Below are 11804 nucleotides of genomic sequence, written 5' to 3'. Positions count from 1 at the left end.
GGAAATTCCTTGTCATCCTCTTCATTCACAATCTTTCTGATTGTGGAAATATTCAGCTCAAATATAAGTCGTTTAGATTCAGATGAAATCTATATTAATAAAAGAGGATCTATGGTTTACTTCAAAATGCTTTATTGTTCAAACGATCGCACCAAATTGGACAATTCTTTTTTTGTTGTGTTTATTATTGTTAGGGGAAGGTTTATATAACAAAATATTCCCAAAAAAAATTGTACAGAACAGAAAAAAGGCATTCCTTTTTCTTACGACCAATCGAGCAATCACGATGAGTTAGTTATTATTATCTACCCTAGAAATAATTTAAATGGCAAAACTAGGTTTGCCGGGTCAGCTAGTATTACATAAATTCTCTTACATTGAATATTTTCGCTACCGTCTGACGTATTGTGGATTTTGGAATATCAGGGTATAACTATTTGAATGAGCGGACCTGAATTCTAAATAGCACTTCCTGAAACCCTGTCTCTTTTTTCAATGACTTTCGTCATTTTCGTAATATTAATTGATATAAGTTGTGGCAACGGCGTTATGACATTAACGACATTTCATGAGTGCCAACCTTACTCCGTTCTAGTTACAAAAACTTGAGAAAATTATTTCATGGCCAACCGACTGCTAAAATAAATGTGAATGCAGTATAGGTATAAATATTTTGGTACCAATGTGCATAATTCTGTCTAAGGCTGGAATAAAGAAATGTTCTAATAGTCAATGCTGGCAAAATTTTATCAGGATTGAAAATGGCAAATTTTGCTAACCTAACCAAACATAACTGAAGAAAATACATGTCCATCATCAGCATAATCTCTTTATACAATTTTATGTATAGCTTTCGCTATACACGAGTTGAGCAGTTTTTGAAAAAATTAATTGGCAAGTTAAAGAAAAGTTGGTGTATTTCAGCTGCGACACACTGTATCGTTTGTATATCCCACTTTTATCATAAATAACAAGAATTTGTATATCATAGTCCAGATGAGAAAGTTGCACTTTATTCAAAAAGACTTTGGGATAGGTTGAAGAAAATGTCGTTTCCGGTGTTTTCCACATCACATAGCCACTATGTCTTTTTCACCTTCAGGAATGAGGACTCTTTTAATAAATTGTTAAATTTTACATAATACAACAACTATATTTCCACATTTCATCACTACTTCTAAAAAAATATGGAAATACGGAAATCTTGAGAGAATCAGATGCGCCTTGTGCCCCTCCTGGATCCGCCTCTGTTATTTTACTCGCAATAATATTCGTTCCAAAACGAATTTAGAGCATGTTGTTATATACAGCTAAATTGCTTCACGTTTACCACAGCAGTCATGGCCGAGCGGTTAAGGCGTCTGACTAGAAATCAGATTCCCTCTGGGAGCGTAGGTTCGAATCCTACCGACTGCGGAAATTTATTTTTTCTACAAGCGTGCGCGTTCAACCTTTTTCCCGCACGCATTCCAAGTTGCAAAGAGTCACTTTCCCAAAACGTGCGGGAAAAACGCCTGCTATTTCTTTCCCGCACGCAAATGCGTGCGGGAATGGATTAGCAGGGGTTTTTCCCGCACGCAAATATTATAGAGTAGATTAAATTCATCATGTTTCTATGCATAGAACGTCAACGATGAGAAACCCATAGTAATGACATGCAGAATTACGTCTGTCATTATATATGAATTAATCAAATGAGATATGATCTGTTTCGTGAAATGGATATATTTATATATTTCAAGCGCTTGTAGAAAAAATATTGTTCCTAACTCTTGCGTAAAGTGTCTTGCCCGCACTCAACTGCTTACCCGAACTCTGCTTCGCATCGTTCGGGCAACGGCAGTTTCGTGCGGGCAAGTATCACTTTCCGCACTTGATAGGAAAATAACTATTTTGGTTTAATAAGGAATTTTAAAATGTTAAGCTACAAACAAAGATAGAAATTGATTTTGGAATTTCCCTTGAATTCACACAGGGACTTTTGACTCTTGTTATCTATTAGCTCCACTTCTTTCATTCCGAAACAGATTTTTGGTAAGTTCATGGATAAAATTTCTTCGAAAGAAGTCTCAACTCAATTAAGAAGAAATGAATCGTTCACTAGCGCGTACTCAATCTTTCGTCGGCTCGGCATGTTTCTTATCTTTGCTAGACATTTCAGTAATTTATTTCTTGTAATGAGTATAGGCAATAACCGGTTTGAAAAAATCTAGATGCGTCGTATTGAGGGTAGCGACATAACGAGCAATGAACCTACTCTTTCCTAGAAGATGAACTTCATCATGGGGGGTCGCAAAAACAAAAAATTATATCCTAACACTAAAGCATGGAACATATCAATAATTTGTCGCCATTCATTGCATATTCCCACAAAGAAATGTCTAATTCTCGTTTAGAAAAAGGAAGAAATATTTTTCCTCGATGCTCTATAATATAAATATAAATATTCATTAGATAGCTTCTAAATTAGAGAGTATGGTTGTTGAGATTGTGATTTAAACTAATCACTCTGTTACCTCTAATATTTCATTTCAGAACAGTCTCAACACATAATTTCAAGTACACAGTCATTGTATGAGGGGGAATCGATATAAAGGGTCATCAACTCGTTGACGAAGGTTTTGAGAATCCTCATGACAGTACATGCCTCGCCCACATTAAAACTTTATAAGGTACATCTTATCCCACGAAATTTTATGGTTGACTTCCAGTGTAGGACGCGGTTGAAGACATGAATTGTTAATATCGGAATATCTGAATCATGCAATGATTCAAAAATTTCAGTATTCAATGTCATATTCGGTGCTAGAAAGTCATAAAACTAACCGAGATTTTGTTGTTGTATGCACAACGAATTTAAATATCTGAGAAAGTGATTTTTTCAGTGTATGCAACTTATGATTTCTATAAGTTTCCGAGACTCTTTTTATTATGCCAATTTTATATGTCCATTTTAGTGAAACCATTGAGTTTAATACTCAATGGTGAAACATAATCATCACCTATGATATTTTTGAAACGGTTTCTTTTAAACAAATCAAAATCGAATTTCTTTTCGATTAGAAGAAAAACAAAACAAAATATTTTCAAATTTAATGTCAACAACTTCCAAATGCAGGTAAATCATTTTGCTACAAATCGAAAAACTCGTTGACGAGACTCCTCTGAAAAGTGGTGAATTGTTCTTTTGGTTTCAATTAAATGCACAACAGTATATAGGGCTGATTTCCGAGATCTAGTTGGTCATTATATAACTTGTTAACTTTTTATTCACCGCGATCTTATACAAGGTGTCCCAAGTTCGAGTGCTTATTGTTTCTGGAGAACTGAACATATTTGAAATCTGATAATTGGGATTATGATATTGTTTTCGATTCTGACATGAAAGTATTCAATTCTGAATATATTTCTGTTAAAATTGTTGCAGTCGTCCGAATGGTTTCCAAAATATCGAGAAAAAAACTGAAAAAAAAGGGAGTTATGCGTATTAAATATTATTTATTTATGTTAAATAAATAAATAAATAAAGTAGGTATTATATTCGTTATTCTTTTTCTAAACATTCGTATGATAAGCACAAACCGTTTTCACATTTATGGAAGAATATGGAAATATTGTACATTTCCTGAATTTTGAAAAACTTGCAAAGGGTGTTCCAAATGTTGTGTCAAAAATTGGGATCAATGATCAATATTTGCCCATAACTTTCGTTTTTCTAAGGGGAACTCTATTTTTTATGATTGCGTTTATGATTATAGTTCTCTAACATGTTAGTGTTGTGAATTTATGTCGTACGTGGAGTCAAATTAATAAAATCAGCTTCATATCAATAAATAATCTATGGTCATAGAAGAAAAATTATTCCGATAATTAACAAGTAACAGAACTAATAATGTTATCTGAAATTTTTGTTCTATTCATTCAAATTCTGTATTTTGCGTTTTTTTTTTAATTGAATGAATTAAGAAAAAAAGGTCTGCCACTTGTGGATTCTTGAAAAAATGTATCTTTTATGAGTTAATAATATATAGTTAATTAATATGAAGCAGACTTTATGAATTGTACTCAGAAAAGCCTAAATACCTAATTATTATTATTATGAAGAACATTGGCATATATCATTATTTTTCCTACGCAGAATCCAACGCAATCATAAAAAATTAGAGTTCTAATTCAAAAAAGTTATGGGCAAAGCTTGATCCCAATTCTTGACACAAAATTTGAGCATCCAGTGGTAAGTTTTTCATAATTCAGGAAATCAATAATATTTTCACATTCTTCGACTTCAAAAATATGAAAACGATTTGTGCTTAAGATATTTAGAATAGGAATAACGAATAAAATACTGAGTAGGCTTGTCTCCCTTTTTTTCAGTTTTTTCGGGAAATTTTGAAAACCATTTGGACCAATGCAACTATTTGAACAGACATATTATTATATTCAGAATCAAAAGCCTTACATTATCAGAAACAAAAATTATTTTCATTCCCTGTCCAGGTCAAATAGGCATTCGAACCCTGTATAGTTGGAATACACAAAAAATTGAACAACTATAATTCTTCAAATTTATTGACAATATAAATATAGTTTACTTTCATTTTGCATTTGTATTATAGACTAGGAAATTCTTTCTAGTGAGATTTATGTTATTGACAGCCAGTTTCATAATCAATTTTTAAATGCCTCTAATTTCAAAACTTTCCTTAATTCTACTTTGAAAAAAATGTTCTATAAAATGTTCTATAAAATCATCAGCTACACATCAATATGAGAAAAGAATTTGTTTTGTTGAAACTCACCTCGCTTGCAGAAGCTGAAAAAGAAAGGTATACGTTTTCCATTTTTGAGCTAAGAAATGATCTGAATTTCCTTTAGAAGTAACATTCTGCCCCTTCAGAATAGGATAATATGACATATATCATAAACAACATAAATCGATGTAGCGTTTCAGAAATGCTGGATCTCCGGAATTTCAATTGTAGCATTGATCAATTAACTGTCGTCCGTTCTAATACACTGACTCAATACAATGCTGCTGATTAAGCCTCGAATCCCTGGCAATTGCCGAATATTTAAACATGAATTGAATGAAATATGAGGCTGCATCCAGCGATATCAAATTAAGGGTCATAAATAAATTTCCCTAGCCACAAATCAATTGGAATCAAGTGTCCAGGATGCCATGACACGCGCCAGGCTATGTTACTCCCCCACCCTCCTTATTCAATTAAATCCAACATAGTCCCTTCACGAACCCATGAAAATTTTATGAGATTGCTATCCGGCAAGTCAAGTCGTACTTCATTGTATACAGGTTGGGAATAGTCTGGAATACAATTAATATTTCTACAACGAATAACTCAAAATACTAAAGATACATATTCAAACTCGAAATTGGATCTCAAAATCATTCCAAATTCAAATTGTTCCCAACGTTACCCAAAGATTATAGAGTCTATAGAGTCTATAATCTTTCACGTTACCATTATTAGGTGAACCTTGTTCGATGTATCTTTCAATTCGGAGCGATTTTAGAGTATTATTTGGAATAACATAAAAACATAAATCTAAAAGAGAATCTCCCTTTCCAAATCTCAATGGCAATTACTAAATTACTCTCTGATCACGTGCTCGTACGAAATTCATCCTTTAAATCGAAAGTTTACTCCTTCAATGCACGCATTCTGGTATCCCCATAGTAGATAGAGTTCCATCAATTTAATGATTAATCTCTTTTGAATCACGAAGTGCCCTGTGCATGTAGCTTCTCCAGTTTTTGGTAAGAGATAAATTAATTAAATTGGTATTTTTCTACAAGTAATCTCCATTTCAATCCTCTAAAACGCTTAATGGAATTAATGAAAGCTAGCAGAGAAATTAATCTCATAATCTTCCCAGCCCTCAGCAAACATATCAACTGTTTCAATTTAGTCCTATCTGCAGGCCTTTCATAAAGGGGATTCTTGTAGATTTAGTGGACGTATAGGGAAAGAGAGATAAACTTAGACTACTGATCGATCGAAACTTTCAATTGACGAAATAATTAAAACCTTATCTCGTTCTGAAAGTTTCAAATTTAAACAGTATTTTTATGTATTTAGCTTTCTGATTTATAAAAAAAATAGATTTTGCTTTTCAGGTGCTTGAAAGTTGTATGCAATTATATAAAAGTTCCATACTATTTTTTGACATGGAATCACCCCTGAAATTTTTTCGCAACCCTCTGTATCGCTGTGTTCGCCAAAACCTACGAACAATCTGGTATTAAGAGGAATTAATTCTTAATTACCGATTCATTTTCGACACGATCCATAGCAATAGTGTACCTTTTCTAAGTACGTGATCATTACAATGACGGCGCCGTCTTCAATCCTTGGTTAGTGCGTCGTCATTGTTTTACAAACAATAAAAACGTCGATTGAATCTACGCAATTATAATATGGGCATTGAAAAAGTAGTTATCAGATTCGGAACTCCATGATAGAATAAAGGATCTACTCGTCAGCAGTACATCATTCGTAAAGAGAGGAGTTATTAAATATCGACATTGTATATACCGGGCGTCTCTTATAAAACAGGCAAACCGGATATTTCCTAGAAAAAAATCATTACCAGTAATTTATCCAATAAGTTCAAAATGACAGGTTCTTCAAAAATAATTTATGTTCAAAGGGTTCCTATGAGATTATTCTCTTCTATTTTATTTTATTCAAATTTCCTATCAAGAAAAGGATTTTTTTCAAAATCAATATTTTAATTGATGCTATTCTCCTTTTCTATCACATATGACGGTTTAACTGATGCAGAAGTATAAATTTCATGTGATACAAACAAACTTTGAAAATATTCTACTATTTTGAAAATTTCCGAAACCATTGTTCAACCGTAGATTCAAAATATATACTTCATTCAAATTTATTTTAGCAGTCGGTTGGCCATGAAATAATTTTCTCAAGTTTTTGTAACTAGAACGAAGTTAGGTTGGCACTCATGAAATGTCGTTAATGTCATAACGCCGTTGCCACAACTAATATCAATTTTTATTACGAAAATTCGAAAATGCCGAAAGTGATTGAAAAAGAGACAGGGTTTCAGGAAGTGCTATTTAGAATTCAGGTCCGCTCATTCAAATAGTTATACCCTGATATTCTAAAATCCGCCCTACGTCAGACGATAGCGAACATATTCAATGTAAGAGAATTTATATAATGTTTCATCTGAATCTAAACGACTTATATTTCAGCTGAATATTTCCACAATCAGAAAGATTGTGAATGAAGAGTATGACAAAGAATTTCCTTCTATTGGAAGACCCAAAAAAGTGGTGGCATTTAGGAATTTTATGTTTGAGTGAATTAATGCGAAAAGTTTAGTTGAGGATTTTCGATAAATGTCATCGGAGAATAAGTTCCCTAAAATGGATTTTTCTGTTTTTCTATGACTTGTCCTATACAATGTAAATGTCTTGAGGTACTAATAAATACCTAATTATTATAATTACATCAATGTATTAAGATGAATAGCCACAAATACGCGCAAGTTGCCCTGTTACTGTTTATTCATGTGAAATTTTTGTTCAACGGTGAAGTTGCATCTTAACTTGAAACTTCCTTCAACTCCTTTTACTTATATTGATGCAAGATGATTTTTGTTGAAAAATTTAACATTCTTGTAATTATCTGTTATTTCCTTCGGGAGATACCCATTGCCAACCACTGCATCATATGCATTTCATCTTCGGGTTGATATTTTGAAATCTACAAATGATGTAAGCCAAAGAAGATAACGAACATTAACTCTCCTCAAGCTAGTGCATATTATGATATTATACTGATCTCTTGTATTTTCCATGCAAATAACTGGATTTGGTATGCCTTCAATCAGTTTGTATAAACTTCAATTATGTTCGTCACATATTTTCCGAAGAGATTCGACATTGTGATAAAATACGTAATAACAGAAACTTTTACGTAGAACGGGCAACATAGCGTTGATTTAAAACCCAAAAATGTTTTGACAAGCTTCATAACCCCACATTTTCGTACTATACAGAGTGAAATGTGTCAAATTTCCATGGCCAACCGACTGCTAAAATAAAGTTGAATGAAGTATACTTGAAATGACTACGTCTACGTGCAAGTAATCTTCGTCAAAAATATGTATTATAATGAAGTAATTGATATTTTAATTGTATAATTTTTTTTTAAATGGGGAAAAATTTCCACTTTCACCTGATGGTCGTGGTATGTTCATTTCCTGAATGTTCTGAGTGTACGGTTGAACAATGATTTTATAAATTCCCAAAATTGAGAATTTGTATTTCTAGAATTTTTTCTGTATCACATGAAATCTATTCTATTGCAATTCTCAAAACCGGCATAGGTAATGAAAAATTAATTGTACAAGTGATTTTGATAATAGTTAATCATAATGCAAGGGAGTTGAATGAATGTTAATAAACATTTATAACTCACATGTCGCATACAAAATTTCATTCCATTTTGATTAAGATTCAAATGATTACATTTCCAGAGAATCGTCTAATTTATAAAATGACATGAAAGGTATCGCTTCGATTGATTATTGCTAGGACATTATTCAATTATTCATAGCAACAAGAACAAGATGACGTTTATCCACTCAACTCATGTTATTATTAATTTCAATAGTGAATCAAAAAAATGATATGTCACTGAATATATAAGCATTAACTTACCCTTGTTGCTATGGGTTGAGTTATGTCGTCTTCAAAATGGAAAAATTGTTATTTATACAACAAGTTAGTTAAATGGATACACTTTTATAACGTATTGTATACAAAATTTTATTCCATTTCCATTAGGACTGTTCACAGAATTATGTAACTTATGAAATAACATAAAAATGTCCCTTCGATTAAAGAGTAACAACACTTTGTTACTCTTTGGCTTCGATTTGTTGTTGCTAGGGCATTATTCAATCCATAGCAACAAGAGCAAGATGACGTTTATCCAGTTATGTTCATGTTATTTTATTTCAGTTGTGAATTGAAAAAAATATGGTTCCAATGGTTCCATATATCCTAATTCAGGTTTCTACGAGGATATTTTATATCCAACAATGCAAATGAATTATTGTTGTTCGACGTAAACAAACGGAAAAAATATGACGCTTTGTCCAAGGAAATTGAAGCAATCGTGGGGTTATTTTGAAGAAATCTAATCTTTCAGTTTTTCTCGTTTTGAACACAAAATATGTACATATTTTGCTTCAAAAAAATTACTGTCTATTAAGCACATAAAAATAATATTTTCTGCAATTTTATGAATCGATACATCTTTTCAGAAAAAATTCGAAAATCGGTGAGTGTTTCTCCATGGATCTGAAATTATATTGAAAATTGTCTGGATGAAAAAGTTTTAGACACTGCGATTATTTACAACTCTCACCTATAAAGTTTCTTTATCTGAGGTATAGTTTAGCTAGAAATCGTAAAAACCATTTTCCACCTCCAACACCTACCCCTATTTTCTGACCAACCACATACTCCTAAGAATTTTTTTCCAATTCGTGTTTTCAAAATCGGTTTGGTCCTGGAGTAAAATGGAAAATGGATTTGTCAAATATGTATGTCAAATTAATTTGAATAACATTAGATATTTACAAGCCTGCTGATTTTTCCCATTCTGCATTCTTGAAATGTAAACAGAAATAGCCTCGGAAATATCCATAAAAACATGAATGAAAATAATTCATGTCGATAGGATGTGTGAATCACACAAATATCACAACTCTGTATGACCACGGAATGAGAAATTGATTCGCACTATATTCTGAACAACAATTTGATTTCGTAGAAAAATGAATAATACTTTTCCTTGAAAGTTACAATGGAGGTATTGTTAAAGAACCATAGAAAACTAGAAGATAGTATTAGGAAGTAACCTCGTTAAAACTAACATGGAAAATACCCGTTTTTTTGTCATCGAAAATGGATATGTAGTTCCATTTTACTGGCCAATGATAAGATAAAAAAGAAATTGAGGTGATCCAAATGCATGTCATTAGCATACTCATAAATACACCAATATTCCAATATATTGAAGTACAAAGTTATGTAGTGAAAATGATAACTCAAATGAAGAATCATGTATGAATTTTTATTCAGAATTACTGCCTCTTATATTTTATCTACAGCACCCTTTATGGTAACTGATTGTTGACTGTTTTCTTTTGGAGTGGTACAAAGCTAACCTGAGAAATTCTCTAGGGGGAGTTTTTTACCACTAACTTCGTATTTCCCTTCATCTCTTAAAGGTGCTAATTTCACACTTTGAATGGTCATTTGAAGTCAGAATTCTAACTTTCACATCTGAGTCAGAATAGTAGACTAATAATTGAAGTAAGCAATTGGTAGATATGTTTTGTTCTGATGGCTTTTTCAAGAGAGAGATTTTAACAGCATGTCTGAGTTCTAAACATTACATTATGTGGTGGAAGCCAAGTGAAAGATAGAATTCGATAAGTTCGTCTAACTTTGTCTGAGGAACACTTTCACGGATCGAATGAACAAAACAAATTGAACAATTCTAATACCCCCACTGATTCATTCTCAAAGTTCTGCATTGTATCCCCGAATTTCAACTTACAAATCAGAATTTTTACTTATATGTCAGAATTCTCACTGGCAACTCAGAATTCACACTTGCAACTCAGAATTCTGACTTGTTCTCAAAATTTCAACTTGTGACTCGCAACTCGGAATTCTGAGTTGTTGGTATCTCAGAATTTATCTCGAAACACCGACTTACAACTCAGAATTTTGACTTGTATATCAGAATTCCCACTGACAACTCAGAATTTACACTTGCAACTCAGAATTCTGAATTATATCTCTGAATTCTATCTTAAATCTCAGAATTCCGAGTTGCATCTCAGAATTTCGATTTTTATGTCAGAATTTCCACTGGCAACTCAGAATTCACACTTGCAACCCAGAAGTCTGACTTGTATCTCAGATTTTTAACTTGCAAATCAGAATTCTGTCTTGAATATCAGAATTCCGAGTTGCATCTCAGAATTTTGATTTGTATGTCAGAATTCCCACTGGCAACTCAGAATTCTCACTTGCAACCCAGAATTCTGACTTGTATCTCAAAATTTTAACTTGCAAATGAGATTTCTGAACTGCAACTCGGAATTATGAGTTATAGGTATCTCAGAATTTCGAATTGCAACTCAGAATTCTGTCTTGAATCTCAGAATTCCGAATTGCATCTGAGAATTTTCATTTGTATGTCAGAATTCTCGGTCGTAAAGAAAAATGGAATGATATTGTGTCTAATATGAATTTCACTCATTCGAGTAGGAGTTCTTGGGATGTTTTACGGAAATTAGGAGAAGCTGCTCCTTTAACTAAAGCCCCTTCAAATGTGAATCCAGAACTGATTGCTCGCCGACTTGTAAATGTAGCGAACACAGTTAAAATCTCCCAATCGAAAGTTGAAGACATGAGGAAAAAATTACATAAATTAAGGAAATCGGCATCTATTGTTGATGTTATTTCTAATCCTTTTAATATGGATGAATTAAAATCTGCAATTAAATGCACGAAATCTCGAAAAGCTGCTGGGTTTGATGGCATTTACCCAGAATTCATAAAACACTTGGGAGTAAAAGCTTTATCTTGGCTATTATCGTTTTATAATGATATTTTGAATTCTGGTAATTTTCCAACTGAATTTAGAAAAGCAAAAGTTATTGCAATTTTGAAGCATGGTAAAAATTCTTCGGATCCGAATAATTATCGTCCTATAAGTTTATTA

The 11804-nt window shown here is 32.5% G+C and overlaps 1 non-coding gene across 1 annotated transcript; it reads left to right on the top strand.

The window, feature by feature from the left end:
• The first annotated feature begins 1334 nt into the window (after positions 1-1334).
• Trnas-aga lies at positions 1335-1416 on the top strand. The gene has a single exon. It is a non-coding gene; the product is annotated as a tRNA-Ser (tRNA).
• The last annotated feature ends 10388 nt before the right edge of the window (positions 1417-11804 follow it).

This window comes from Coccinella septempunctata, chromosome 1, assembly GCF_907165205.1.
Source record: "Coccinella septempunctata chromosome 1, icCocSept1.1, whole genome shotgun sequence".
In the NCBI taxonomy this organism is placed as follows: domain Eukaryota; kingdom Metazoa; phylum Arthropoda; class Insecta; order Coleoptera; family Coccinellidae; genus Coccinella; species Coccinella septempunctata.
The sequence above is the reverse complement of the archived record's forward strand: the minus strand, read 5'-3'. Positions and strand labels throughout refer to the sequence as shown.